Source organism: Lytechinus variegatus, chromosome 8, assembly GCF_018143015.1.
Source record: "Lytechinus variegatus isolate NC3 chromosome 8, Lvar_3.0, whole genome shotgun sequence".
Lineage (NCBI taxonomy): Eukaryota > Metazoa > Echinodermata > Echinoidea > Temnopleuroida > Toxopneustidae > Lytechinus > Lytechinus variegatus.
In genome coordinates, this window is record NC_054747.1 from 29,680,400 (window position 1) to 29,684,901 (window position 4,502).

Here is a 4,502-nt window from a genome sequence, read left to right on the forward strand (position 1 = left end):
CTCTTCTATGAATATGCATGAAGACCTGTAGGAAGTACATGATTGGACGAATATATTTTGGGGGGCTGGTCAGAACCAGTAGAACTGTATCTACTTGACATGAAAGGGAATGGAATGCACGTTTGCGTTTTACACGTTATTCTATAGACTCTAGATTTAAAAAAAATGATCATGATGATATTCATTATGTGTAGTTGCACAAGAAAGTATAGACCCCTATGTCAAACAAGTTTGCACCCATAGAGAGAGAGAGAGAGAACACCCAAAGAGAGAGGAAAGGGGAGGGAGAATAAGCATTGCCCCTTGACGGAATACAAGCCGAAAAACAAGGTTTAAAGATTGGGGGTTTCTCAACAATGAGATCTGAATTCTGTACGTCTTGCTCAAACTCCATGTAGAAACAGTATTGAAAAGTAATTAATTTAATTTTTTAAAGGACAAGTCCACCCCCCAAAAAAAATCAAACAAGCATATAACACTGAAAATTTATCAAAATCGGTTGTAAAATAAAAAAAGTTTTGACATTTTAAAAGTTTTGCTTATTTTCTGAAAACCGTATAATGCACATTCTAGTCGGCATGCAAATAAAAAAACTGATGACATCATTCAATCACTGTTTCTTTTCATTTTTATTATAAATTATGAAATAAGAATGATTCTAATTTTCTCCTCATTGTCCTGTAAAATCAAAGTTTTATTTTTCCCTGAGGCCTGAACGTGTGGAATTATTTTTTCATAATTTATTGTTTCAGTCGAAGTTGGTCCTTATTGTCAAATTTGTAAAAACTGACACATTGTTTAATCCAAACAATAAAAAAGGAAAAATGAGCGAGGGACATCGTCGACTCTCTTACTTGTATTTCCCTTAGTTGTGCATATAACTGTTTTGTGAAAAATAAGCAAAACTTTCCTATTTTCATGAAATTTTCAATGTTATGCTTGTTAGATTTTTCTCTGTTGATTCTAATCAACATATTTCTTGGGTGGACTTGACCTATACGTTCGAATTTTGGGAGTATATGGAAAAGATGAAACATTATTCAGAAAATATTTGCTATTTCTTACTTTTTGAAGACTTCTGGTGCTATTTCCAGAGAACATTCCCTGACAGATTGTGGTTGTCGATGGCGTGACACATTGTGTCACGTCAAAAAAAAATTATTTTCGTACCTCAATAATTTTGTCTTTACCGCATTGCTTTTCGCGCATGTGGCAGGGTTTTAAATATGAAGATTCAAATTACTTGTTTATCAGTATCTAAGCATAGCTCTTACAATTTTACTGATTAAGTTTCTATTAATATAGTTCTTATACCGGTGTACATGTATGCAACGGGTGCTGGCTTAGTTAATGGAACGTCCGTCTCACAACCGGGAGGTCGGGAGTTCAAACCCCGACCTCGTCAGACCAAAAGACGTTAATAAGATTGGAGTTGCTGCTACCCTGTTTGGCGTTCAAAAATTAAACGGACGGAGCCTCGTCGATCTGGCGCTGCACAACGGCTACCAGGCCCACGGTCAATTTTTCGGAGTATTTCATTTAATGTCTATTTCGAACAATAAAATATGGATTTTCATCATTTTTTATACTGAATATATTTCATATTATCAGGTGTGGTCATTTTAATAATCCGATCTGGGCTTTCTATGGCTACACCCAATAACAGCACTGTTTTTTGCAACAATGAATTTCGTACTTTTTTGTATAATCTTAAATGGCAAACGTCTATTCAATTCCCTTTTTAAAATTATTGACGTAATTATGCTTAAATTACACTATGGGGAGAAGAAACAGTCAAACACCATTTCTTTATCAAATAAATCGTAGAAACCAATATACGTGCCTTGTACAACTTTATATATTTGCAATCAAATTTCCCCATTTTTCGACTGACAAGGAAAGATCAAGGAAGAATGTAAAAAATGAGGATTAAATTCAAAACATTACTAAGGTATATACAGTATTCAAATAGAATTAACTCTTTTTCACGCAAAACAGAAACAAACAAAACACCTACACAAGAAGTGCCTTTTCGAGCGCACGTCAGGATTTTGTAAGTATCTGTTAAGCCCCTTGTAGAAATTATTTCTAAAATTGGAATTGTTTTTATTTCAATTTCAATGTTAGTTTCATTTTAAATAATTTCTTGACCTGTTTTTATTATTATTGGTGTGCAAATACATAAATGATATAGATTCGTTAGAAATAAACTTATTTACACAAGACATAAATATCTTCTGCAATAGAATTGCCATTGAGCATGATGAAAGCATCCGTCAGGGTTTCGAAAAAGGAAAATTAAATCTGAATTTTATTAGTTTCATTTTGATTTTGGCTTATTTACTTTCAGATTTAAGTTCCAAATGACTACTTTATCAATAACATGGCGTGTGCAAGCACGAATAATTTGATTTCGTTTGGATCACTGTTCATATTATACCAAATTGGCCGTTTCATTTCTTTTCAATGAACTGCTTTGACACCTGAAACGGAGATATTAACCTATTTCCATTGTATCCATGAACAAAGTTAATTCAATAATAGCACCTTTCATTTTAGGGGCTAAAGGCCTGGTCACACCACCCGAGCGTTGTTGGAGCGGTCGTGGAGCGGAAGAGAGAGGTCGAATTTAGCTCACAAAATTGGGGAAAAATCGAAAACAAAAATCAAAGAAAAAAAAAACAATCGAACAACGCTCGGGTGGTATGACCAGGCCTTAAGGTTGTCTGTTTAGAGATAACTATGCTTGGTGCATATCGGATTGCATATTGGTATCTTTATTAGATTTTTTTTTTGCTTTTCTTATTTTCGAAATTGATTTAAGTGCAGGAATACACTTTTATCATTATTTCAAAATAAATTTTCCCACACTGAATTTCATATCCGTTTCATTTTTTCCATGAGGCATTATATCAATAAAAGAGTTTAGCAAAAACTTTCAAGAGAAAATTCCTAATTATCGAAAAAATATTTCCAAGTCGAATATTGTTGTTTGTTGTTTTGGCAGTCGCGTAACACAGGGAAAAAAGGAAAAGGAAGGGAGAAAGAAAGGGAAAGGGGAGAAGAAAGGAGGAAAGGGAAAGGAAAAAAGGTGCACTTTTAAAAAGACTTTATTTGGATCTACTCAGATGTTGCTGGATGAAAGTTCATGGTTGATATCATGCCGCCATGTCGACTGCTTCAAAGACTTTGTAAAAAGGGGCGTACCTTATTCACTTATTAAAATTTCCAAATAGTTATTTTTTCCCTCTATGAACGTGATGTCCCACCTTCCCCTAATATGGTTGATTTCATTTTCAATATGAAAGGCTTTTTCTTTCCATATTACTGATCTAAAGAAAAATATCTCATTTGTCTGTGCATACCACGAATAGCATCAGAACACGTTTGGACCTAAAAATAAACTTAATCTAAAATCGAAACAAAATTATTCAAGGTTGGAGGTATTCTTTCTTACATTGTACATAGAGGTTGTTTACAAAACCCCTATATAATATATGTAAAGGTGCTCTTCCAGCATAGCGTTATACATACATTGTTAGAACTGCGTTTCTAAAAAAAGTCTTTTTATGTTGGTTGGTTGATTGATTGATTTTATTCGTCAAGAATATCATAAGATATGAAATACAATAAACAGAAAGAAAACCTTGACAGGATAAAGCTCCTATTATAGTATAAAGAAATAAAGGCCAAGAGCATTAGAACCAAAAAAAGGCTCAAGAAAACAGATTTCAGGTAACAAGCTGATTTCTTTTCAGGATACGTCCAGTAATCTGTCTACAATAACAAACTAAAAGTCCTCATTCATATCTTCCTTGAGGATTTTTGTCAAGAACGGTCGCCATTCACAGAAAATTGACATAACTCACTCATTATCCACATTAGACATCAATTGCTGTGAATATTGCATGGTTAAAGGGGTATAATTTTCTAATGATACAGATTAGAGTATACCTAAAAATCAAATATGGCGTCCAAAATGGCTGCCAATGCCTAAAAATCAAAATTACATCTATTACTTTCTTTAATATCTTTGATTTTTGTTTCTATTCAATGGTTTTTAAGGGTCAGGTATTACATAGTGACAAGCTACAAGGACAGCCAGTAGTCAAGTATGTCCAAAAATCCAAGCTGACTTCCAAAAAAGGTGTCTCAAATGGATGCTATTACCTACAAGTGGACATAGTTCATTTGATATCATTTTGCCTGGAAGATAAGATTTTGGTGTCTATACCATGGTCTAAAGGGTCAAATAGTACAGTAGGACAAGTTTAGAGGAATTTCATTGGTCCGGTATGTCCAAAAATCCAAGATGGCTTCAAAAACTGAAGTCTAAACCATGAACTTTCACCCAGCAACATCTGAGCACATCCAAATAAAGTCTTTTAAAAAGTGCTCCCTCATGATCTAGGAAAAGGGGATGATTATAGAGCTGAAAATTTTTAGTTGTTGTAGCAATTTCGATAAAATATTCGTATTATGTTAATCTTACAGATATCAAA